At 36.9% G+C, this 27,300-nt stretch overlaps 1 long non-coding RNA gene across 1 annotated transcript; it reads right to left on the reverse strand.

Moving 5' to 3' along the window:
* Positions 1-27,300, reverse strand: LOC115438189 (uncharacterized). Its single transcript, XR_003938043.1, has 3 exons — positions 27,288-27,300; positions 12,741-12,747; positions 1-107 (listed from the first exon to the last, which is right to left on the reverse strand). It is a non-coding gene; the product is annotated as an uncharacterized LOC115438189 (long non-coding RNA).

Raw genomic sequence — 27,300 nt, forward strand, 5'->3', positions numbered from 1 at the left:
AGTTGGTCAGTTTCAGCCCATGACGATGTCAGCTAATGCCCAAAATAGAAAGACTGATACAGAATGCAGAGTTTTTAACAAGACATGGACTTCTAAGTATTTCTTTTCTTCAGCCTTCACAGGCCCGATCACCGCCAAACTCACCAAATGAATAGAAACATTACCTGACTATCTACTAGGCACAATTTTATGTACATAATCAAATGTTGGTAGGTATTCTGGGTGATTTTGTCCATCCTGGCTCGCTCAGTCAGGCACGAGAGATGTGACGTTTGTGGATGACTTGAGTCTTTTGAACGTCTCTTTTCAGTGAACGATAAGAACCGATTCGTTGCGAGCCGTTTGTTTACGAGCCGTTCTTATATTCAAATTGTCCACACTGCCTTCATGCTTCACCTGTGTGTCCATGAGTCTGAGTTGTCCACGCTGCCTTCACCTGAACGACTAATGACATCTGCGAGTTTCAGTTGTCCCAGCACACCCCATGCACTTGAACGCAGCTAAGCGCGCAGTTTAATTTAGGGGAGGAGTTATCAGTGAGTCTGACTGACTGGACTGAAGACATTTACAGCTGGATCAGGGAGGAGCGACTGAAAAAAGTGGAGATGTGGGATTAACTGGAGGAGCATCTTCTTCCTATAAATGCACATATGCACTTATGTGGTGGAAAAGCTGAGCCCTAGTGGACCCCAGCCGGGCCCTGGTGGACCCCAGCCGGGCCCTGGTGGACCCCAGCCAGGCCCTGGTGGACCCCGGCCTCACCACAGTCATGGTATTCAGTACCTGTCTGCTGTTCTACTCTATGCAACGGGCCGTGAAACACACTCCAAAATCTGTTTCCTTTTACATTTTTGAAGGTTTTTCAAAAAAGTAACGCAATAATTACTTTCCCTGGTAACTAATTACATTTATGAAGGAGTTATTCCATTACTAATTCGATTACTTTTTTTGACAAGTAATTAGTAACTATAAATGATTACTTTTCAACGTAATTTGCCCAACACTTGTGGTTATGCTGCCGTTCATGACATTTCTACTGCTAGCTGATGATGCTACAATGTGAAGGCTACAGTTCACTGCTGCTGTATGAATGTAATCATGCCTGACAGGCCAAACACATACATGCTCTTCCCTTCATGCCTCACATGTTGGCTCAAATTATTACCTGCACAATGCATGATTAAATGGTCGTTTACAAATGGATAGTGGTGGCAGACAAGTTCTACTTATCATGCTATCATACAATGGCACCACGGGTACAATACCGCTAGTGTCTATAAAACATAAATTTTGTTTCAATTTACTTCAAACTTGGCACATATACAGAGGCAGTTGATATGTTGACATCAGCTGGATCGATGCCAAAATAAGATACAATATGTGCGAGGGGCAGGTTTTTTTGTGCCTGGAACCACTTTGTTGAAATTGTTGAAGGTGTTTAATAAAAACCTTAAGTGTATAAATATTCCCTTCTTTCTTGAGTCTGTTTGCTCATGCAAAATGAAACGCGATTAATATAGATTAAAAATTAATGATATTTAAATATGATTCATCAAAATTAATCCACAGCAACCTTGTGAATAATCTAATTAAAAGTTTTAATCGTTTTACAGCCCTACAGATTACTTGTTACTGTTATTTAAAAGTAATTTCTTACATTACAATATTACTGTCTAAGAACTGTAATGCGTTACATGACACCTGTGTTATTATTGCACAGTAGAACCCAAACCTTAAGTCAATTAAGAGAGTCTTGGGATGCATTAATTTACAGCCCAAAGTACATGTGGATGGATGTCCAAATAAATAAATAGATCCAAGATTCAAGAAATGTATTTTCCATTTGTGCATATACACATAAGAACTGTTGTGTGGTCATTCAGAGTCAGATAAAAGACATACACACACACACACACACACACACACACACACACACACACACACACACACACACACACACACATATATATATATATATATATATATATATATATATATATATATATATGTATATATGTACACATTATACACACATACACATCCATTATATTGCACTATACCCAAATTATTTTTGCATTGGCCCAGAGCCTCACTGTGAGGGAAGAAGCTGTTGAAGTGTGTTCTGTGTGTGATGATGCTGTCCGCTCGTTTGTGTGAGGTCATGTGTGCAGTGTGTGTGTTTGTGCAGTGAGCTGCTTGTGTGTCTCTGATGATCGTCTCTGCTCTTTTTTGGCAGCGCTGTGTGTAGATTATGTTCATGGAGGGAAGTTCAGTTCAAATAAACAGTTACAGAAAGCCATCACCTGATATGGGCTTCATCCCAGTGCTATTTTTGTGGCAGTTCCCACATTTTTCTCTATTTTTAACTTTTCTTAAGTGATTTATCAACATTTATTTGAATATTATCCTCTATATTTAGTTTTTTGTGTGAAAATCAAGTATTAACCTATATTTAATTCACTGATCATGTCCTATGTTCATAAAAGCTAAGATTAAAGTTAAAGGTTATTATATCAGAGACAGAGAAAACTGAAGAAAAACTGACTTTTTTAACAAAATATATCATTAAATGAACATAAAGTAAGCATTTCCATTCACTGTCATTGATCCAACTCCATGGGTTTTACTAGTAAATCAACAGTCACTTTTCCATTGGATGTCTGTGCAAAACTTTACTGATATTTACTAAATGTCGAAAAAACAGAAGTGCATAATGTAGGTTTTTTCCATTAAATAACAAATGCGATGAGTTATTTATTTATTATAGCGAGATGACATGACATTATGATGAACATAAATATGGTATTGATTTCCAGATATATTCATTATTAATATATATGACCCCTCTATCTCGTACTAAATTAAAAAATGATTTAGTTTCCTGGTGTGTCCACGCATACTGTGACATGTTTCTTTTTAAACTCTTCTTCTTCTTCGCTTGTTGTAACGTCCGTCAACATTCGTTTTTTTTTATTCTCATGACTCTAGTTACGAAAAAGATCTTTCCATTGCAGTTTTGCGTGATATACCATTTGTGCTACACCCAAAAAACCACCTCTTGCCAGCGTGAAAACTTACTTGAAAAACAAGAGTTTTGGCAAAATTGTTGTTTTTTCCATTAGGTAAATTTTTATGCAGAAGTTATATTTGTGCAATTTCAGCATCAATGGAAAAGTGACTAATGTTGTATAACACAGGTGTCAAACATGTGGCCTGGGGGCCAAATCTGGCCTGCCAAAGGGTCCAGTCCGGCCCCTGGGATGAATTTGTGAAATGTAAAAATTACACTGAAGATACTGATCATTTTAGTTCAGATTCCACATTCAGACCAATTTAATCTCAAGTGGGTCGGATCAGTAAACTACTATCATAATAACCTATAAATACTCACAACTCCAAATGTTTCTCTTCTAAATGTAAATATTTTTGTGTCATTTTACTGTATTTACACTAAAACAAATAATCATTTCACAAAAAAAACACGAATAACCTGAACAAATATGACAAATTTTAAATATCTGAAGTGTAAGTTTACCAATATTCTGCCTCTTTATTAAATATTTTGTGTTTGTTGATCCACTGTGATCTGTAAGTTGTAATTTACATGTGTAAATGATAAACTGAGACATAATATTGTTGAAACTGCACTTAGTTTTCTCAAGAATTTCAGTTTGTTCATGTTATTCACATAGATAGTTGGTAGATGCAAATATTGTCATTGCATAATTTTACTTTTTTCGCTCTAAAACATTGTAGAAAATTTGGAGTTGACATTATTTATATATTATTATGTTATTATTTCACTGGTCCGGCCCACTTCAGATCAAATTTGTCTTAATGTGGCCCCTGAACTAAAATAAGTTTGACACCCCTGTTGTAGAAGATGACGGTGTTTCCATAGTAACTACAGAGCCTCTAAATGTGCAAATGGGTCATATCTGATGACCATGAAAAGATGAAAAACTGTATTTTACATCAATTATTTCCATGTATTGATAGGATTAGTGGATCAACATGTATTGAATACTTTATAACAGTAGATGGTTTTGGTCGACAGTGGTTGTTTGGGTCTTTATGGGTTAAAATTGGCTGTGAATCTGAGACAGAAAAAATGCAGTCAGTTCCTTTATGCTAATTATTTCAATTCTTCGTGTATTTTACAGTGAACTCAGGCCTTTGAGGCTAAATCGTATAAATATAAATGTAAAATATCCCCCTTTGTCAGACCGGGCATTCACATTCCTTTTGCCTTTCAGTAAATATTTATATGAGACAGGCTTTTTTATTGTGACACACTTTGAATCCTCCTCTGTGTGTCTGCCTCTCACACATCCCACATGATTCCATCTCATTATTTCACACAAGAAAATCTCCCCCTGACGATAAGAGGAATATTTATTTTGGTCATTAACCGCTGACAGTGGCATAAGACATAGTTACATCCCAGTTTTTTACTTGACTCCTTTTTTGTCTTGCCATATGTTTTATTTATTTTGGAAGGTGAATCTCAGAAATTTACAGATAATGAACAAATGAAGGTACAAAAGGTTATGAGCCTATGCTATAAACTAGTGTGAAGACTAAGTCCATCCTCCTCATCTGGTTTCAGATCCAGTGTTTGGGATGATACGGAGATTAAAAGATTTGTGTGTTATGTTTTAACATAAAATCCATATATGTACATAGAAAACACATTCTGACGTTATACTCAGGTTTTTTCTTTCACATTCAAAGTCTGTAATCTAGGTTTAATTTTAGTGTTTTTCAGTGTTTTATGAAGAAAAACACAAAAATGGAATTAGATTTTTGATTTTTTCTACATTTTAGAATAGACTAGAATAGAATAGCCTTAATTGTCATTGTGCTACTCCAGTCAGTGCAGTAATATTGACAAAACACCAGTATTTCAGAAAATAAGAATAGAGCGAATAAAAATGACAAAAATTAAAAAAAAAAAAAATAGAATGTGAATTTTTATAATTTTACAAAGTAACATAAGACCAGAGCTAAGCAGAATAAAAAAGAAAAATGGACAAAACATGAATAGATGCAGATTTACAGTATTAACAGTACATGACAATATGTATATCTATTAACAATATTAGCAATATATATTACCCATGAAAACAGTATGTATATCTATGAACAATATTAACAATATATATTGCCTATGAGAACAGTATGTATATATATATTTTGATAAATACTGAATAAATACTGCATTTTTATTGTGGAGCAGAATATTTAAATCAGGGGTGTCAAACATGTGGCCCGGGGGCCAGATGCAGCCCGCCACAGGGTCCAGTTCGGCCCCTGGGATATTTTTGCCAAGTGCAAAAATTCCATAGTCTTGAATTGAATTAAGCAAAAAAAAAAAAAAAAAAAAAAAAAAAAAAAAAAAAAAAAAAAAAAAAGCTTGAATTTGTAACAGGCTAAGTACAAAGGCTGAACCCAAAAGCAAGACCACGAAAAACCAGTAAGGTTTAGTGTTTTTATTAAACACTTTAACAGGGATAGATATACAACACAGAGATAATATAACTTCTGTGAAGCCACCGGATCCGGGGATAAACGTCTGGGCTGCGGGTGAATACGGCAGACGACCGGCTTGGCCGAGCCAGGAAAACCCCAACAGAATCCCCACTAGGGACAAACAGAGGATGGTCAAAAAACAAGCCAAGTCATACACGGAAAAGCAGTCACACAAGCAACGGTACATGGGGGACAGGCAGACTCACGGTAGTAATCCAGGTGAATGGTCGAAGTACAGGTAAACGGTGGAGGCTGAGGTAACAAGGGGAACAGGCAGAATCAGAGTCGGGTACACGAACCAGGTCGTAGACGAAAAGGCAGAACAGGAACAGGCAGAATCAGAGTCGGGTACACGAACCAGGTCGTAGACGAAAAGGCAGAACAGGAACGGGCAGAATCGGTGGTCGAAGGATGAAACGGGTCGAAACGGGCAGACAGACTGACAGGATCCAAAACGCTGGTGAGTGAGCACAACAAGTTGTAGAACACAAACTGGCAACTAAACAGGGGAAGACTGAGGGTTTAAATACACAGGAGGGCGGGAAGACAATTGGACACAGGTGGAGAAAATCAGGGAGGAGTCAGGTAATCAGGGAAAAGGTGAACACGATCAGGGAGAGGAAGTAAAGACAACAGACAAGACACATGAGGAAAACTTAACAAAATAAAACAGGAAATGACAGACAAAACAGAAAAGACAGACAGACTGGGAGCAGACATGACAGAATTAAGGAAAAAAAATCTTGAATTAAGCCAAAATAAAAAAAATCTTCAATTAAGTAGAAAAAAAAAATCAGTTAAGTAAAAAAATAAATAAATTTGGCAAAAAAAAAAATCTTGAATTAAGCAAAAAAAATCTTCAATTAAGCAAAAAAAATAATAATAATAAATCTAGAATTAACAACTTAAATTTTTTTTCTTTCTTTTAGTGCAACAAATAACATTAAATTATGAAAATATTTACATTTACAAACTATCCTGTAACACTAAAATCCGAATAACCTGAACAAATATGAACAACCTTAAATGTCTAAAGAAAATTCAGCACAATTTTAACTATTTTTCTGCCTGTTCCTCAGTGTTTAGTGTCTTTGTAGATCTGATCCATAATGCACATGAAGAAATGATAAGTTGAGGAATAATATTGTTAAAATTGCACTACATTTTCTTACATTTTTTAAATTTAAATTTCAGTTTTGTTTTTTTTTTGTTTTTTTTTTTTTTTGATAATTTATAAAAGTAAGTATTTTCATAATTTAATGTTTTGTTTTGTTTTTACACTAAAACAAAGACAAAAGTTTGGAGTTGTCATTATTTATAGTTTATTATGTTATTATTTTTCTGGTCTGGCCCACTTCAGATCAAATTTAGCTGAATATGGAACTGAACTAAAATGAGTTTGACACCCCTGATTTAAACTGTTATTACAGTGTTAAAACATGCAGTAAATTGTAAGTGACTGCTAGATATCAAAAGTTCTAAGTGTTGTGGATAAATAGGTAAAAGGACTTACTCAAAGCCTATTTTCAAAACTTTATATGGTTAAAATAAGAAAAAAAATAGTCCAGGCGGACCATTTTAGACTTAGGTGTTAAAGGGTTAAAAAAGAAAACAGAACAGAGGAGGACAGGAGGATGTTGCCAGATGACATGTATGTATTTTTCATCCTGCCCCCCCCCCCCCATGTCAGAGGGTTGTTGAAGTCAGAGGTGCAGACACTTGAGGGGTTTGTTTGGTAAAGTCTCCTCACTCTTCAGACGGTGTGACTGCAGCTGGTCCAGTACAGACCACAGTCACAAAGGAGGTCATTAGGTCCACACATCAAACAGGAGTGGGACTGAGCTCTTATCTTCTCCACGGGTGGGATTGTGTGAGCTTCTGGATCCACTCACATTCAAAGACATCTGGCCTTTTCACTGTGATTCTGCATTATTACCCCTCCTGTTCTGTTCATTCCCCTGGAAGTTGTAAGGAACCTCAGCACCAGCGTCATTTATGACAGCGTATTCAACATTCAGTGCACTGGGCTCCAACATTTCTTACATTATAGGACCAATCACTTGTCTTTTTTGCACCAAATATGTCTTCGAACTGCTTTTTAAGTACATTATAAAGAAAAAAATACATTTGTTTTACTGCATTATTGTTGTTTTTGACACTGGAAACAGCTCTAAATGAAAACTAGAAGCACTCGGAGAGCGCAGACCTCCGCCAAGGCTGATCAGTGGCCCCCCCCGTGGGCCCCCCACCCCCGATCACCACCAAAATTTAATCATTTCTTCCTTATCCCATTTCCAACAAACCCTGAAAATTTCATCCAAATCTGTCCATAACTTTTTGAGTTATGTTGCACACTAACGAACAGACAAACAAACAAACCCTGGCAAAAACATAACCTCCTTGGCGGAGGTAACAATGGAGTTTGATGTTATATTCTCCAGAGACTGAGGAAAGTGAAATTTTGCTTTTTTACATGAACAGTTGTCCTGAGTGGAAACTGCATAATGCAACAGTTTTTTAGACACATTTTAAACTAGAAGCACTCGGAGAGCGCAGACCTCCGCCAAGGCTGATCAGTGCCCCCCCCCCCCGTGGGCCCCCCCACGCCAAGGAGGTTATGTTTTTGCCAGGGTTTGTTTGTTTGTTTGTCTGTCTGTCTGTCTGTCTGTCCATTAGTGTGCAACATAACTCAAAAAGTTATGGACAGATTTTGATGAAATTTTCTGGTCTGCGCCCCCCCCGTGGGCCCCCCCACCCCCGATCACCACCAAAATTTAATAATTTCTTCCTTATCCCATTTCCAACAATCCCTGAAAATTTCATCCAAATCTGTCCATAACTTTTTGAGTTATGTTGCACACTAACGGACAAACAAACAGACAAACAAACAAACAGACAAACCCTGGCAAAAACATAACCTCCTTGGCGGAGGTAAAAATTATTTGTATTTATTTTTTAATGGAATGTCCTTTGCAATGGACAGCATTTTTTTTAAGTAAAACTGTAAAACTGAGGATATCACAGTGTTTCTTCTACATGACTGAGTTTGATTATGAATTTCATGAAAGTATAAAGTTATTATCTGATGTTATGTTGAATCTGTGACAGTTCTGATCTTGTTTAAATGAGTCCAAACACATCTTTAGTGCAGCTATTGAAAACAAAAACAGAGGTAATTGCCGACTCTAAGATTCTCTCTCTCTTTTTTTTTTTTTTTTTTAACATTAAGATTCTTTATTTGTCAGTATTAGGGCTGCATGATATTGGAAAAAACTGACATTGCCATTTTTTTAACTCTGCGACATATATATATATATATATATATATATATATATATATATATATATATATATATATATATATATATATATATATATATATACATATATATATATATATATATGGTGCGAAAAAAATACTCAGGAGGATAGAATAGCTGTGTGGTGCCAATGTAAATGGTCAAACAAATTAGTTGTGTTTTCTCTTGTTGTGGCAACTGGTGCAAGACACTGTCGACACAGAACACGTGTTTCAGTATCATCCTTCTTATAACTGAAATAATTCCAGATAAGATGTTGCTTTTCTTTGTGGCACCAAGTCTTCATTTACAGTGATAATCTCTTGTTTGTTGCTCATTACCTTCGCCAAGGAGGTTATGTTTTTATCGGCATCGGTTTGTCTCTCTGTCTGTGTACAAGATAACTCAAAAAGTTAAGGACGGATTTGGATGAAAATTTCAGGAAATGTTGATACTGGCACAAGGAACAAATGATTAAATTTTGGTGGTGATCGGGGTGGGGGGGCCCACTGATCTGCCTTGGCAGAGGTCTGCGCTCTTCGAGTGCTTTTCTAGAAAAGACAGCGCAGACCTCTGCCAAGGACCCTTTGGCGGGCTGGATTTGGCCCCCGGGCCACATGTTTCACACCTGTGATGTAGTGGAAACGAGGCATTAGTAGATCCAGCCCTGAGTGTAAGACAGTCTACTCTCGTTATACCGCCAACTTCCGTTCACGGCCAAATTGGCAGTATAGCGAAAATGGCGTTACAACAGGTTGCGTCCATAATGTGCATGTCTTTACTATATGATGTCTATGCTGCCTCCGTTAACCCGTTCTAATTGCGTTTCTAGATAAATCTTGATTCTGTTATGTTGTAAGGGATCATTTAAAGTGGGGAAACATTTTAAGCGTTATTATACCGTGTTGGGAAATGACACCCCATCATCTTGAGGCTTTGGCTTAATCCCACGTCCTCTTCCCGACATCCTGACCTACTGAGTGTTCTGCGATAAATGAACGGTGGCCGTTCCGTAGACCTACTCGTAGCTTGTCGCGATCAGCGTCTGGCGCGTTTGTTTCAGTGCATTGTTAAACTTTATGTGTACTCGATGGCAATCACGCTGGCGGTATAACGGTCGGGAAATCAATGGTATAAGTGTTGTTTGTGCATGGAACTGGGCTGGCGGATGGCGATAGGCGGAAATGGCGGTAGCTAATGGAATAATGCATTGGGGATTTTTGTGCAATGGTTTTGGTCGGCGGTGAGCGAAAATGGCGGTATAACGGCGGGCGGTTTAACGAGAGTAGACTGTAACATCATCTCTATCAGTAAGATGGACTGTTGTTGTGTTTCTGTAATTCATGGTTACAGTGATAATCCTGAGCCTGTTTTCATGCCCCATCCAGCACTCAGTGACTTCTGCACAGATTGTACAGCACATAATGGGAGCAATTACACTTTACAGCTACTCGCTTTTGTCATAAACTCCATGCTTTACACTTATCGTAGTAGTCATACATGTCATCCAACAGCTATCACCCTCTTGGACACGTCCTCCCTTTGCCAGTGCTGTAACTTAAACCAAACTACGGTGGTTTTCCCCCAACATAAGTCATGTATATAAATGACTGACCCTGCAAAATGTAAGATCTGACTCAAGGGCTTCAACTCCCAGTTACATCACCGACTAAAAACTCTGTAGGCTTAGCGAGAAGATAAATAGGAAAGGCAGCAGGTCAAATATGGAGACGCGCTTTAATGTGCCATTGATAAAACAGAGGTCTTGGCTTCGGTAAGGTCGTCCTCCATCACTGAGAGAAGATGGAGATAAGAGTTATCGGAGTTTTTCCCACAGTCCCCGAGCATAAGTTTATCCTTTCTGCCCGCCTCAGCTAGTCTGCAGTTCAAATCCAACCGTTTACATTCAGTCATTTCTAAGCGGTGAAAATACCCACAGACCACACACACCATTTACTTTGAGAAAAGATGGATAACCGGACTGTGCAGCTACTTACGACTAAAAGAAACACTGAGCAGAGCTACTGCACAGGCCTCCTCCACTGTGGACGATTGTTTCTTTCACAGTTGAACGGTGATGTGTGATTATGTTGTTATGTGAGGCCGGCCTGGTCACACCGGCTTCTCGTGGGAATGAGTGTGTGTGTGTGTGTGTAGTCGTTAAGTTGTCTGTCAAATCTCAGGCCTGCCTAAAGTCTGGTCACTGTTGTGTTTAGACTACCAAACCTCAGAACGTTCCCTGAAGAACTGAAACAGCATGAAGGAACAAGTGCGCTCTTTGTGTTTATGGCAAAAGAAAAACCTTGATTAAACGGTTCTATCGTCACATCAACAAAGTACGACGGCACAACAATAAATCACAAAGAATACAAGAGAAAACAACAAATCGTAAAGAACGTGAGAAAAAGAAAAGCACAACAAATCGCAGATCCATTTCAGAATACTACCGACTTTACAGTACCTGGACGTTATAGCGATGCGGCGCGTTACTTCCGTGTCGTCTGCTCAGAGTTGCTGATAAACTCGCTCGTTACGTGTTGACTCTAGTTATAAAAGCATGAACATCTGTAGAAGTACATTTAACCCCTAGCGGTGAGTGTGGTGTACAGGGGTTGGACAAAATAATGGAAAACCCTTCACCTCAAGATGATAATGCCCCAATCCATACAGCTAGAATTGTTAAAGAATGGCATGAGGAACATTCTAATGAAGTTGAGCATCTCGTATGGCCGGCACAGTCCCCAGACCTCAACATTATTGAGCATTTATGGTCAGTTTTAGAGATTCAAGTAAGACGTCGATTTCCACCGCCATCGTCTCTAAAAGAGTTGGAGGGTATTCTAACTGAAGAATGGCTTAAAATTCCTTTGGAAACAATTCACAAGTTGTATGAATCAATACCTCGGAGAATTGAGGCTGTAATTGCCGCAAAAGGTGGACCTACACCATATTAAATTATATTTTGTTGATTTTTTAAGGTGTTTCCATTATTTTGTCCAACCCCTGTACATGACTATATAGAGCAAAGGTCAAATTAAGTCGGCAGCTCAGATCTGTTTGTTGTTGTAAATTCATCACCGATTTAGATCAGGATCAGCTCAGGATTTCCCCTGACTGACCCCAGTAAATCTTTTTGATATTAATCTGTAACTGTCCACAGCATCCACAAGAAGGTCAGTGATTTATATGTGGCTTTAATTGCATATTTTCAACACAAAGCCGACAATGTTTTTTTATATTAAATTGAAGCCTCTAGAATAGGGGTGTCAAACTCATTTTAGTTCAGGGGCCAGATTCAGCTAAATTTGATCTGAAATGGGCCGAACCAGCAAAATAATAACATAATAATATATAAATAATGTCAACTCCAAACTTTTCTCTATGTCGCAAAAAAAGTTAATTTACATTTTGAACAGGTTTACATCTACAAACTATCCTTTCAAAAGATATGACTAACATGAACAAACTGAAAAAATAAGTGTAATTTTAACAATATTATGCCTCAGTTTATCATTTACACATGTACATTATAATTGACAGATCACAGTGGATCTACAAATACACAAAACATTGACTAACAGGCAGAATATTGTTAAAATTGTACTTGCTTCTCTTAAGACATTTCAGGTTATTCACATTTTTTGCAAAACTATACTTTGTTTTAGTGTAAATACATGAAAATATTTGCATTTACAAAGAGAAACATTTGGAGTTGTCATTATTTATATGTTATTATGATTGTATTTTACTGGTCCTGCCCACTTGAAATTGAATTGGTCTGAATGTGGAACCTGAACTAAAAGGATTGTTAATATCTTAGTGTAATTTGTGCATTTCACAAATTCATCCCAAGGGCCGGAGTGGACCCTTTGGCGGGTCGGATTTGGCCCCCGGGCCGCATGTTTGACACCTGTGCTCTAGAATGTTTTCAGTACAGCAGGGGTGTCAAACTCATTTTAGTTCAGGGGCCACATTCAGCTACATTTGATCTGCAGTGGGCCGAACCAGTAAAATAATAACATAATAATATATAAATAATGTCAACTCCAAACTTTTCTCAATGTTTTAGAGCGAAAAAAGTAAATTTACGTTATGAAAAGGTTTACATCTGCAAACTATCTTTTCAAAAACTGTGAATATCATCAACAAACTGAAAAAATAAGTGTAATTTTAACAATATTATGCCTCAGTTTATCATTTACATACTGTACATTATATTTCATTACATTTACATTATAACTTACAGATCACAGTGGATCTACAAATAGGGCCACGTATCGGCAAGAATCTGGTGATATGATACAAATCACAAAACCAGGATCTCAGTACGATATATCACGATACTGTTGAAAAAAGCAATTTTTTGTTTGTTTCTTTTTTAAAAATGATTATTTCCTGGAAGAACTGAATTACACCAGAAATCTGCACAAATACTAAACACATTTTTATTTGATCCCAACAGGATCTAATGTTATATCACAAAATTTTCCTGTGTTAAAACTTAAATTATGTTTTATAGACATTACAGTTTAAGATATATAACATTAAAATAATAATAAATAAGTTATAAAAAAAAATAAATAAATACAACCAAAAAACAAAAATGAACTTCTGTCATATCTGCATTTGAATAAATACCTAAAAATATCGATACAGTACTTTTTAATATCGATACAGTATTGTGAAATGAACTATCGCGATATATTGCAGAACTGATATTTTCTAACAGCCCTATCTACAAATACACAAAACATTTAGTAACAGGTGGAATATTGTTAAAATTGTACTTCTCTTAAGACATTTCAGGTTGTTTATATTTGTTCAGGTTATTCACTTTTTTTTTTTTTTTTTTTGCAAAACTATACTTTGTTTTAGTGTAAATACATGAAAATATTTACATTTACATAGAGAAAAATTTGGAGTTGTCATTATTTATATGTTATTATGATTGTATTTTACTGGTCCTGCCCACTTGAAATTGAATTGGTCTGAATGTGGAACCTGAACTAAAAGGATTGTTAATATCTTAGTGTAATTTGTGCATTTCACAAATTCATCCCAAGGGCCGGACTGGACCCTTTGGCGGGCCAGATTTGGCCCCCGGGCCGCATGTTTGACACCTGTGCAGTACAGTGTGCTCATGCTGAATTTTTGCGTCGGCCACCAAAGACTGAACCTCCTCGACGGACCTTGGTGTAGTTTTCAGCTTTCAGTGATACCAAAAAACTAGTACCGGGATTCCAGGTCCTTTTTCGTAATGGAAACTCAAAAAGGCAGAGTCGAGTCGAGTTGAGCCGGTACCACGTAGGAAACGCGGTATCAGAATACCAATCAGGTGGAATTGGATAATCTTCCATGACACACTTGATGATTTCTCATGGCACACTTATATGCTGTGGCACAGTTGGGAAACACTTGTGGTGGAAAAATTTACTTTTTATATTTTATACTCTTTATATTTCATTCATTCATTCATTTTCTGAACCCGCTTTATCCTCACTAGGGTCACGGGGGTCGCTTGGAGCCTATCCCAGCTACATAGGGGCGAAGGCGGGGTACACCCTGGACAAGTCGCCAGTTCATCGCAGGGCTGACATATAGAGACAAACAATCACTCTCACATTCACACCTATGGGCAATTTAGATTAACCAGTTAACCTATCAGTGCATGTCTTTGGATGGTGGGAGGAAGCCGGAGTACCCGGAGAGAACCCACCTACTTTTAATATTTTATACTGTTAGTACATCTTCTTTTAATGCTGAGTCATTCTTCATGCATATGCTTATGTGTGATGGTTACCACTCTGTAACACCCCCGACTCGGGAACGGAGTTCTTACCTTGAGTTAAAACCCAAACACCTAAATGCTTGGATATGTGATGGCGCCTGCATGCTAGATATTATTTAAACAAGGTAAGGGGGAAGGAACCGGAAGGACTGGTATGGAGTGGTATGATTAACATATGGGGTTGTCATTGGGGTGTCACCATTGGGGGGTTGGATTTTTGGTCTATATAATCTTTAATATTTTCATGGTTAATCAGACTTCACTTACAGAGTTTCTCTGTGATTGACTTCTCAATAAATGCATTTATCTATTTTAACTCTAACTTTCTCTCCTCCTCTTTGTGTGTGTTTTATCAGTTGAACATTTCTACAGCACACTACATTAAACAGCACTTACCCAGCCGTGCAAGTGCAGTTGGTCTGTCAGTACAGAGTTGGTTGACTTGTCAATTATCGCCCACATCTTGTAAAACTGTATTTTATGTACTTGTCGCTGACTAGGCAGCATGTCAGTCCTCAACACACGGAAACTATCAGACAAATCTCGGTATTCGATATCCTGGACATGACTGCAAAGTACAAAGTTAGAGGCACGGAGGGGTTTGTCTGCCTGGAGCTTTTCTTTTTTTTTTTGTTTTGTTTTTTAATTAGTGATAGTTAACAAGACAATGTGGACAGTAAAAGAAAAACAACAACACATAAACAAAAGGAAAATCAAACAAATAAACAAACAAACCAAAAACAACTACAACGACAGAGTATTGACAAACAACGACAACATTGTATTACAATGAAAAAGATCGTAAATGTAAATAGCAACTAAACAATATAGCTTGGTTAGCCTTGAGCTTCTCTTTTGTGTAAACACTGGGTAAACAGACGTCAGTCCACTGTAGCTTGGTCCATTTGGAAAGAGAGAATGGATCAGGAAACCTCACCTCGCTGCTAATGGTCAACTTATCTTTGTAAGACACCTCGTCTCTCATTGACAGACCATTGAAATAATCGGAGAAGGCCTCTGTATCTTCCATTACTCTGTTTCGGTCCTGATTTTCATGCTCCTGACACCAGTGTCCATGTACTGTTGACACCACAACTGTCACATTATGCCACCAGTTAAGCCCCGCCCACAAAATACATCATCACTGTTTACCAACATCGAAATGGCCTAGTAATAAACTTTATTATTATTATTATTATTATTATTATTATTATTATTATTATTATTATTATTATTATTATTGTGTCCACACTAATGTCAGGTTTAATCTCAGAATATCCAGTGTTGCATTGTAATGACATTCACCGCCTGAATGTATCTTCAGTCTGATTTGTTGAGCCTCTTTCACATCAATAATGACTAAATTACAAGTGATTCTTTTGGGTTTTTTTCTGTATCTGTCTGCAGTCGTGGTGCAGTAAAGTTCTGTTTTTATCATGATGCTACTGTTAATATCCAGTGGTGTTGTAAATCCTTAAGATTGATTGAATGAATGAATGAATGAATGAATGAATGAATGAAATCTTTATTTCGAGCATGTAGACAGTGAAAAAAAAAACAAAAGCAAAAATCAACCAGCAAAATATAAGTCCTGGTACATAAATAGTTGATAAGCAAACAAACCACAAACAAACAAACAAACAAACAATAAATAATAATAATAATAATAATAATAATAATAATAATAATAATAATAATAATAATAATAATAATAAAATAAATGAAATGGAATTATACATGCTCGAAAAGGCGTAGGAAGAAGTAAAAACTTATGTACTCCTACCCCCAATTTCTATTCCTTATGATTACTATATAGCAATTATTATTTTGTATGAATATCAATATAATAATAATAATAATAATAATAATAATAATAATAATAATAATAATAATAATAATATCACACTTCCTTTTTCCTATATACACTAATATGATAATACCAATTTACTACTTATCCTACCAGATATTAATAAGAACTAAAAAAACAAAACAGAAACAGACAAAACAAACAAAAACACATATACATATATAATATAAATACATATAATTTTCTATATTGTCCTATATAGTAATATAGTAATACTATATTCATATATCCATATTTAAACTAGATATTATCAGCACATATTGTCATATCAGTACTTGGACTCTTGTATGTTTTGTCTGTCTTGTGTGTCATTTCCTGTTTTATTTTGTTAATCCTCCTCTTGTGTCATGTCTGGTGTCTTTGCTTCCTCTCCCTGATTGTTTCACCTGTGTTGATTACCTGTCTCCGCCCTGATTTGTTCCACCTGTGTCTCATTGTCTTCCCTCCCTTCTGTGTATATAAGCCCTGTGTTTTCCCCTGTCCTGTGCCAGTTCGTATTCCTTCCTTGTGTTGTGTATACTTACCAGCGATTCTCTGAACCTGTTCGTCTGCCTGTCTGTTCGTTCCTGACCCAGTTTTTTCCTCATCTTCTGAGCCTGCCTGATCCCTGCCTGTACCTGCCTCACTGGTTTTCGACTTTTGCCTGGACTCACGGTTAGTGCTTTGCTTTATCCCCATGTACCATTGCCTGTTTTCTGGATCCTCTGTGTATGACCTGGTCTGTCCCCTGACTCTCCTCTGTTTCCTCCTAGTCGGGTTACTCTCGTGTGCTCCCGACCCGGGCAGAGAGTTTCCCTTGCTGGTCTCGGACGCCGTGACGAATTCACACAGTCTGACCTGCGAAGACTCCTTAACGAAACCTTTTTGTGAACTGTTAATTTTGTCCGTGTTTAATAAACACTCTTTAACTTTATTCCTGTCTGTTGGTTGTGCATTTGGGTCCAAGTCTTGTGTCACTGGTTCTAACACATATGTGTCAAAGCCCCACTAGGAAAAACAACCAGATTCCCCCTCAGGCCCTTTCCTCTCTGTATTTAGTAAAAATCATTTGTTTGTATTTGTTTTTAAACTGTCTGATGTTTGGACATTGTTTCAGCTCCACACTTGTTCTATAGTCTTACACTATTATTTGATAAACAGAATCTTTTTGTCATGGTTCAACATCTTTGTATCTTAAAATTTGTCATTTCCCTTAATTTATGCCCTCCCTGTCAAGACTGTGTGAAATGCGTTTCCATCGTGTTAGAACTGAGATTATTTCTAGAACTTTGCAAAGTCGTAGTTTGAATTTTAAAATAATGGAGCTGTCCGTAGAGTAACTGAGTGGAAGTTCACCATCCTGATGATCAAACAGAACTGTCATTTTGATTCATTTATTCAGTCTGCTGTTGCATGTTTTTTTTTTTTTTTTTTTTTTACTAACAATCTGTTTCGGCCAGTTTTGTTAAATGTTTGTTGTGCAAACATCAGATTGGTAGTGGACATAAGGTGTGGTGGATACTCTTTGGAGTAAACATTTGTAGGTGTTATTTCTGTAAATCGGCTGTGACTGTACAGCTGCACTGATATTGTACCACCCTTTTTCTGTTAGTCTCTCGTGAGACTTAGACTATGTAAAAAGATAATAATCTCTTTTTTTTCCACAGCTATTGGCCTGGACAACTGTGTATGTCTGGAAGGAGATGTTTTTACATCATCAAATGTATCAACATCCAGGTTTACAAATTTCTCTAACTCATCTGCTACGAAAATATACGGTGTGATGACTGCAGTCGTATATCCAAAAAACCATATGCGATCACTTTCAGTCTCTGGGGACACTGTAAATGTGGAATGTGAAATTGGAGGGAGGGAAGGAGGGATCTGGAAGATGAAACCGATTATGGGTCCACTGGAAATCACCAAAGGGGTCTGGTGGGTTTGGTTTGAGGTTTTTCAGGACCTCGGGGTGGAGCTAAGCTCTGGGGACGGACTGCACCAGGCTCTGGCTGTGATAAGGTCGTCTAAAAGAACCCTGTTTTCAGTACTTTGTAAATGGCTGATAAGTGAAAGCTGGGTGCAGGCCATTTCCAACTTATCCATTAAACAAGATTAAACTGATAAACAGGCTAAAGATATTCACTAATGATGTTATTAACCCAAAAAGACCCAGTATTATAATATTATCCTCCGTTTTTAAGTGCATATCAGGTATTTTCTGATATTTAATTCACTCATCATGTTGATGTTCATTAAAACTCAGATTAAAGTTGAAGGTTATTATGTCAGAAGCAGAGAAAACTGAAGAAAAAAGTGACTTTTTCAGCAAAATCTGTCATTAACTGAACATAAAAGCCAGTGTGTCCATCCACTGTCATTGATCCAACTCCATGGGTTTTACTGATGAATCAATATTGTAGAAGATGACGGTGTTTCCATGGTAACTACAAAGCTTCTGAACGTCCAAATGGGTCATATCTGATGACCATGAAAACAAGACAAACTGTATTTTACACCAATTATTCAACCGATATTACACAGTAGATGATTTTGATCAGTGATTGATGTTTGGGTCTTTATGGGTTAAACTGATAAACAGGCGAAGGAATGATGTTATTAACTCATGAGGACTCAGTGCTATTTTTATATTAATTCCTAAATGAACTTTTCTCTTTAATTAACCGTTCTTAAGTGATTTATCACCATTTATTATAATATTATCCTCTGTGTTAAAGTGTATATCAAGTATTTTCCTATATTTAATTCACTCATCATGTTGATGTTCGTTAAAACTCAGATTAAAGTTAAGGGTTATTATATCAGAAGCAGAGAAAACTGAAGAAAAAGTGACTTTTTCAGCAAAGGTATTAATAACTAAATGTAAAAACAAGCATCTCCATCTACTGCCATTGATCCAACTCCATGGGTTTTACTGTTGAATCAATGTTGTAGAAGATGACAGTGTTGCCATGGTAACTACAAAGCCTCTGAACACCTAAATGGGTCATATCTGATGACTATGAACAGATGAAAAACTGCATTTTACACCAATTATTTACATGTATTGATAGGATTAGTGGATCAATAGGAATTAAACGGTTTAGATCAGTAGGTGGTTTTAGTCGTCGGTGGCTGTTTGGGTCTTTATGGGTTAAATACGAGGGCCTGATTGCCCACATTTCTGAAGTTAACACGGCGATAACCTTAACTTATCTGAAGTCATGTATATGCTAGATAAGCTTCAACTTCAAGAAGCTGCCTCTTGGTTTTAGAACACTTCAGCCCAGATATGGACACCCTTTGTAAATCTAAGCCCAGGTCATCCTGCTCATGTTTTATCCCTGCTCCTTTGAGACAACAAGTCTGCTCTTGGAAATGATGTTCAGCCAATGATGAAGGTTATGTGTACATTGGATTTTCTGTTCTGCGCTTGTAAGTTTTGACCAACCGATGTTTTGATATCAGGATTGAAAATAAAAGTAATGTTCATGTTTGTAACAGATTTTGTAGACCCAGTTTAGGTGTACAGAAGCAGGTAGAGCAGTGTTTTTCAACCACGGGGTCAGATATCCTGCGTGGGGTCGCCTGGAATTCAAATGGGGTCACCTAAAATTCCTAGTAATTGATAAAATAAAAATTAAAACTTACCTGTAAAAAAAATACATGGTGAGTTGACAGAGACAATCCCAATCCATAAAAGACATGACAAACTGTGAAGCTGAAACTGCAGCACTGTGGTTCTGTTTATCTGTCAAATGTTCATTGTGGTCGGTTTCAGATGCTGCAGCTCTTTCATAATTCGTAGTTTGAGTTCTTGTTTGTTCAGTATTAATTGTCAGCCTTGTAAATCCAAGCTGGACTGACTGTACATATCCTGACCAAGGAAAATCAAATTTCTTAATCTACACTGGGCTTTCTTCCTCCGCCCATAATAATATACATTATATAGACTAAATGTCGTCTAAAATTAACATTTATTTGCAACATAGTATAGCAAACTATTACATGATCAAAAACAAATTAATTTTAGCAAAATGATGATGAAAAGGGGCATTTGTTCTAAAGCGGTTGAGAAACACTGATCTGTGAGTTGATGTTTACCTGCATTTGTTTGTGTCCAATGTACTAATTTATATTTGTATGACAGATTTCCTAATGACAGTGACAACAGATGATTAAATACAACCATTATAGGTCAAAGTTTAAAGCCAGGGAAATTCCTAATATTCTTAACCCTTTACACTTAGGGCCGAATCTATCAAAGGTTTGCATGTATTAAAACGTGTGCAAACTCATTGCACATGCAAAAAAAAATGTACAAACTGATTTACTAACAGTGCGCACTAAGGGTTGCGTCTTTCAAAGGTGCAAAATAGCGCGTCTGCATCCAGTTAGTACATTTACCACAATAAATATGCAATATGGGGTGTTTACACGCAGATGTGCGTGTGGTGGGAGGAGAAAATGTAAACATATTATTTTAGCGCACGCAGAGTGATTTATCAAACCAGAAAACAATTTTGCTGATAGAAACTGCATCTATATTTAATACGTCTCAAAAGGAAGTGCAAACTGTTTGTATGTGTAATTGAGCACACATGGAAATGGTTAGGAGACAAAGAAATGATGAAACGAGATGCTGAAAACATTTTTCACTCTTGTGTGGACATTTTTGGAGGGATCGAGGAAAAAATAATTGAGACACATGCACCCCACCACCACCACCACCACCACACACACACACACACACACACACACACACACACACACACACACACACACACACACACACACACACACAGACCTTTAAAATGAAAAATAGGACCAATGGCCCTGTAGCTTACCGGCCAAATTAAAAATTTTGGGAAATGTATCCAGATGCCATTTATTATCACCCAGTTCTGTGTATTTATTCTATTACAGAAATAGCCCATGTTTTGGTCATATTCCAATCAGATCTGTAAAAAATTCAAATTCCAACTTGATATCATTGATACTGATTTATTGGATCAATCCACTTCTTATCTCTTATGATGGGAAAATTTTTCAAAGTCACACCAAATCCAGAATCAGATCCAGATCGAAATAATTGCAATACCTTGTGTTGACATCATCATACAGAAGCTGTATACCAAGTTTGAAGTCAATCAGAACTGGAGTTTGGGAGAAAAAGACAATTGAAATTTTTTCCCCATAAGAGCCCATGTTAAATTTTCCGTAAGTTCCTGGATCCAGAAGAAGATCCTGATCAGCATGTGGACATTATGTTTAGGTCATCTCCCCATCAGGGCTGGACTGTAGAAATTTACACTGGATATCATTTATATTTACTGAGTTATTGCATCGATCCACTTCCTATCTCTTATAATGGGGAAATTTTTCAAAGTCGCACCAAATCCAGAATGAGATTCAGACCCAAATAATTTCACTAACTTTTGTTGACATCATCATAAAGAAGCTGTATACCAAGTTTCAAGTCAATCGGAATTGTAGTTTCGGAGAAGAAGACGATTGAAATTTGTAACGGATGACAGACGACAACAGATGACGCATGACGACAATAGCTTACGGCCTGTCGGCCGGTAAGCTAAAAATGAATGAACGAATGAATCACGTAATACCCTCTATGACTAAACTCCTCCAATGTCACATTTTCTTTCGTCTGGATCATTCAGTCACTGTTTCCATTAGTGCTGGTGAATCCCACAGCAGTTTTTCCAGTGTATTTTCTCCAGTAGCGCACGCAAAACCCTAATTTAAATAGGGGGTCTGCAAGACTTCGCACCTGTTGTAATTTGCGCAAGCAATCTTTGTAAATCACCCGCAAACCGTGGTCACACCCCACATGCAAAATTCTTGATTGCGCATGCAAATTACTACACGCAAACTGGGATCTTAGTACATCCGGCCCTTGGTGTGTTGTTGGAGGACATTTTTCTAAATTTTTACTGTCATGTAGAAAAATCAAAGTCACTGAAGTTGCCTTATTTGGTTCCTTGCACATATGTGGCAAAAAAAAAAAAAAAAAATTATCCAAGTATACACAGGGTGGGGAAGCAAAATTTACAATGAACATTTAGTTGTTTTTTCTCAGCAGGCACTACGTCAATTGTTTTGAAACCAAACATATATTGATGTCATAATCATACCTAACACTATTATCCATACTGTTTCAGAAACTTTTGCCCATATGAGTAATCAGGAAAGCAAACGTCAAAGAGTGTGTGATTTGCTGAATGCACTCGTCACACCAAAGGAGATTTCAAAAATAGTTGGAGTGTCCATAAAGACTGTTTATAATGGAAAGAAGAGAATGACTATGAGCAAAACTATTACGAGAAAGTCTGGAAGATACTATTAAAGAAGAATGGGAGAAGTTGTCACCTGAATATTTGAGGAACACTTGAGCAAGTTTCAGGAAGTGTGTGAAGGCAGTTATTGAGAAAGAAGGAGGACACATAGAATAAAAACATTTTCTATTATGTACATTTTCTTGTGGCAAATAAATTCTCATGACTTTCAATAAACTAATTGGTCATACACCGTCTTTCAATCCCTGCCTCAAAATATTGTAAATTTTGTTTCCCCACCCTGTATATATGAAAATACAAGAAAAACACATGTAAGGTGAAAGAACCAAGTATTTTAGAACATTAGAACATCCCTTTTTTAACATTAAAACCCCTGTCCACATCCACATTCTCCCTTTGAACATCATTCCTTCCATTAGTACCATTACTTCATGGTACCTAACAAAGCAGGTCCACTCACTGTTCATGCAGAGGTGGACCTTACAGACCCTGGAGACCACATTGGACCTCAGATTGTTGACTCACTGGAACTGGTGCTGTCACTGTCTTGTAATGTGTGTGGAAATGACCAAAACTAGTCGCCTCCCTTTGAGGTTTCGTTCAAAGCTTATCAGATTTAATTCTAACATTATTATACATTTTTTTGTTTGTTTGTTTGTTTTTGTTTGGTTTATTTTGAATATGAAACAAGACAAAGTAATCTTACTTAGTCCTTAGAAATAAAACAGGTAGTAAGAAGTAATGGAAGAAAAAAAAAAAAAAAAAAGAAAACTTATACTTATACATGACTTCATTTGCAGATTCGAAAAGGAGTGGGAGAAAGCATAACTTGTTTAAATTAAATAAATATATTTATAAGTCTAGAGCCACAAATGTTGATGTATATGTGGATGACTTTCTAAATATACTTATTTCATATTATAAATGAGGAGTCTTTGGACCATTGTCTTCTTGAAGCCAAAACTAAAAATCAACTTTTAGAGTGAATTTGCATAAATCTGCATAACCCTGCTGGAGACAGTATGCTGTTTTGGAGAATTTCACTTCCTTAGTGGAAGTTGGAACCCTCTGAGTAACTTTCTAATAGAATAAAAGTATTAAATAAAGGGCTGGGATAAGCTGCATGTTATTGCCAATTAAAATCTATAATCCTTTGAATGTTGTTATTGTGCACCAGTGTGGTATAAATGTTCCACAGTGGAGTTATTCTCATACACCACAGCAGAGACCTGGGCTTGGGTTCTGGTTGTGTGGGTGGGAAACCAGATAATACACTGTTTCCTTATTGTTGAACTATAGGTTTACAACAGGATGAGCCTCCAACACATCACCTCCTCCCAGTCAACAAACAAACACATTCTGTAAAGCCCTGTGAGACGACCTTGGGCTCTACAAATAAAACTGAACTGAACTGAATCAACGCTGTGACTAATATGGGCTAACTAATAAACAAATCATTTCTGCGTAATTTGGAAAAACCTATTATTTGTTCTTTTTTCAACTTGTGTTAGGATTTTACTCCACCACAAATACTACAGATTTATCGTCATGAGAAAAAGAAAGTACGCCATCTTTGATTTTTCTTGTTAGGACGTAATAAACAAGAATCTGTTCCTTAACCCTTAGGGGTCTGAGCCTATTTTGGCCGTTTTTGAGTACTTTTGATTTTGCCTGTCTTTACTGTGACACGTAGCCCAATAATCTAAAAAAAACACAATTATGTTCGTTAGATGGATCATTGTTCCAGATTTTTCTGTTTATTACACCAGAAAAGTGACTTTGCTGATTCCTGGACAACGTCTACGTGTTTGCAAAGTACCAAAATCGGTGTCTCTGGACTACTCCATTTAGGCTGCTTACCAGAGGGGGGGTCACGTAAGTTAAATTAACTCACCAGTTACGTTTCGGATGGACGGACCAAACCAGGAGAAATGGAAGAACTCACCAAAAAAGAAGGTTTGAGGTTTTAAAAAGTTAAAACAATAGCTTTGTTTATTGCTTAAAAAGTTACAAAAAGAATCTAGCATCAAACACACATTTTGTCACAGAGAGAAAAAGAAAAAACCCGCCAAAAAAAGACTTTCCTTTATTACTTTTTATAGTCTTTAGTGATTCTTGGAGACTCCCATTATTCAATGACCTCATTTGTCGTATGCTTATTATTAGTTAATGCTAGTTACCGGGCAGAACATGTCAGTCACTCCATAAGCTAATTCTAAGAAAAGCACATGCTTTTGCATGTGCACAGCTCTTGCTTAACACCTGCACTGTTAGGCTAGCATGTCTTGACCACAAAAATTTCCCCAGGTTCAAAATCTGTTTTTTCTGCTCGACTTTCTTTACCACAACTACCTTCTAAAGCTATAAAATTAGGTATTTTCGGTAGAATCTAACCTTTTCCCTAAGTTCAGTACAGACAGGTGTGAGTTCAATCAAAACCACACACACACACAAATCAAACCTGACACTTCAGTACCTCTAAAATAAAAAATATTACTATTATATAAGAATATTACTCCGAATATCACTTAGACTTGCAAAAATAAAAAGACTCTTGAAGCAAAAGACCTTGTAATGTAAAGATTAAACAGACAATTTATAACATTACATTTCCTCTTCTTCCCCATTTTGGTTCATGATGTACGATTTACGATGTCCATCCGACATTTTAGAACTAGTAAAAGTCACATTCAACTTCCATTTAATGTAAGATACATACAACAGCTGAAAAGCTAAGAAACCATTATTTATAGTGATGGGACTTTTTGCTCTTTGAAGGGAGCCGTTCACTGAAAAGAGCCGTTCAAAAGACTGGCTCTTTTATGTTTTTTGCATTATTTTGAAACACCAATGTTTTAATGACTAAATAGGCTACATGTGATGATTGACATTACATTTTAAAGGTGTTTAATTGGCGCGGCAGTAAATATTATCTTACCGTAAAAAAGAATAGTTAGTTCAAATGTGTGGGCTAAATACATGACATGAGAGGTGGCATTAGGCAAATGCTGGAATTTGACCAAAAACATCACGGTACATTATGTGGACTAGTCTGTAGCCTAAAAATGAAGAAGAAAATAAAACATTTTCTAATGAAACAACATTTTATTCTCCTCAAAACAAGAACAATAAATGTGTGTAAGCATACGTCAAAAATGCATAAAACACAAAAGCGATTTATCATTGCAATTACTTAAATACCTTAACAACTGTAGTGCATTTTCCCTCAGAACAAGAACAATAAATGTGTGTGAACATTTGGAAAAAATTGCATTAAACACAACAGTGATTAATCACTGCAATCACTTAAATATCTGAACTATAGTGCAATTCTCCTCAGAACAAGAACAATAAATGGCGCTCAATTGACAGGCAATCGGACACTCCCCTCTAAAAAAACAAAAAAAAAACAAACCCATGGTCTGGCATCGAAATGTGGTTCAACAAAACTCATAACAAACACAGTAGAATATCAAAGGGCACTTCATTTACTTTATGAAGTTACCCTTGGCAAAGCAAATTTGTTCAGCACCAAAACGAACCAAACTACCATTCTGCTGTTAGGACGCTGGACGAGACAAGTAGGAAAAAAAAAAAAAATAGTGTGAGATACTCCATGGTAAAATGTCCAAATAAAAGAGGATACACAAGCAAAGGTGTTAGAAAAATGGGCAATGATGACTGGGAGTACAGTTGGTGTCGGCTGCTGCCTTATCGGTACAGACAGCTGTCTGTCAGCCAGCTGAGCCCATAGAAAAAAGAGAATAAAAACAAAGAAAAAAAAAAAAAATGAACGGCTCTTTACAAAGACTCGATTCAAAAAATTCAGTTCCTTCATGAACATCACATCATTAGTTATTTTACCTGAATATTTACATGTAATAATATAATTCGTGTTTCGATTATTATTTCACATTTCAGATCAGTAGCTTTGGTCGCCGGTGGCTGTTGAGGGTTCAGCAGAATGAACATAAGGACGTGCAGGATGTATGAATAAGAATAATACAAAACTAATCAAAGCACCAATTATGGTTAAAAATAGATCAGCGTTGAAAATGCAGCAAATGAGCAGAACAAGGCTGACAAAAGAGCATGGTGTAATTAAAAGTACGGCATGTAGCAGAAGTGTCCGGGTCAGAGATGACAGGGTCAGACAGGGTTGTCATGGTAATAATCTGCTTGAGGCTGAAGGACGGGACTGAGCATCTGATTTAATTATGCAGCTCTGCATTTGTCAAACAGACCTAAAGCAGACGGACAGCTTTCAACTGCAAATCTACTGGCTTCAAAGACTTTTTTTTTCTTTTTTCTTTTTTCCACAGCAGTTTGCATTATGATCCACGGCTGCTCCATGAATATCTGAATGGAGGACGTGGACGGACTCACTTTGTTGTTCGAATATAATGAAGGCAAAGGGCTAAAAAGAAATAGATGAAAATGGAAACAAGTCGTCATCAGAAGTTGCCTTTGTGCCTGTTTGCGATAAGATACAGTACCGGTTCAAATAGCTACTCACATATTCAGA

This window comes from Sphaeramia orbicularis, chromosome 18 (genome assembly GCF_902148855.1).
Source record: "Sphaeramia orbicularis chromosome 18, fSphaOr1.1, whole genome shotgun sequence".
NCBI lineage: Eukaryota > Metazoa > Chordata > Actinopteri > Kurtiformes > Apogonidae > Sphaeramia > Sphaeramia orbicularis.